This window comes from Octodon degus, unplaced genomic scaffold (genome assembly GCF_000260255.1).
Source record: "Octodon degus isolate 3935 unplaced genomic scaffold, OctDeg1.0 scaffold00128, whole genome shotgun sequence".
Taxonomy (NCBI): Eukaryota; Metazoa; Chordata; class Mammalia; order Rodentia; family Octodontidae; genus Octodon; species Octodon degus.
Window position 1 is genome coordinate 5,420,757 of NW_004524704.1, and position 1,133 is coordinate 5,421,889.

At 43.3% G+C, this 1,133-nt stretch overlaps 1 long non-coding RNA gene across 1 annotated transcript in view; it reads right to left on the reverse strand.

Moving 5' to 3' along the window:
• LOC111812542 overlaps positions 1 to 1,133 on the reverse strand; it is a 19,398-nt gene that overhangs the window by 708 nt on the left and 17,557 nt on the right. The window lies entirely within an intron of this gene.

The window sequence follows — 1,133 nt, forward strand, 5'->3', positions numbered from 1 at the left end:
TTTTTGTCTTCTTGAGACATGGCCTTGCTATGCAGTTCAGGCTGGTCTAGAGCTCATTTTGTAGGCCGGGCTGGTCTCAAACTTGCAATGATACTCCTGTCTCAGCCTCCCAAGTGCTAAGATTACAGGCATGTACCATCACGCCTGACCAAGAGATCTTTCTAAAAGAAGGCAGGACTTGCACAAGAGTTTCAGACGAGTGTAAAGCACTATATAAGGAATGAGAGAGCCTGCCACATTTCAAATGAAGCACTTTCCTGAGGGCAGATTGGCAGAAGCTACTTCACTGATAGATGCAAAGGAATAATAGTGACTTTCTGTGTAGCTTCCTCTGAAAGCTTTTGCAGACTCAGTCGGAATCCACATAGCATAGCATGGGAGCCCACTCCATCCATCTACTGATGTGGGAGAATAGTACATCTGAATCCTGATTTATGACCAGAATGAGTCAGGGTTTCGAACAGGTAGTAGGTGGAGAAGAAATCTGCCCTGGAACAGGCATGAGTTTGTTCTCTGAGGGAGGATTTCTATTTCCCCGACTCAGTCATTCCTGCTCTCATAGTTTCCATTGGACACTTTCCTATCTTTTGCTTTTTTTTTTCTTTCTTTTTTTAATCTTAACTCAAGACCTTGAGCTTGCTAGGCAGGCGCTGTGCCACTGAGCTATATCCCTGACTCTTGCTTTTTCTAACTCTGACTTTCCTTCTAGTTGTGTCCAGTTGGACACATCAATTAACACTTGGGGCTTCATTTTTCTTACCTATAATATACATTTTCTAATTTTCTGATTATTTCATTGGCTAGTACACAATGAAATGCTATAAATGAAATTTTTTATATACTTATTAAATATGACTAAAATGAAAAATATTCTTTGCATTATTGATAGAACCTGAGATATGCACTTGTCACTAATTATATAGCCTTGTTACTAATTCAAAGCATAGGTTAAAAAAAACTCGTTTGTGAAGAATTCCTGCCGCGATCCAGGAACCCTCAGACCCAGTCCTAGCCCAGGTCCAGTAAGTGTGTGGGAGAGCTTCCTGCTACCCTGCGCCGGTGGGACCAGTCCCAGCCCAGGCTCAGTGTGGGGCAGACCCTCTCCCACCCCCTTGGGACGCCCACCACCACTC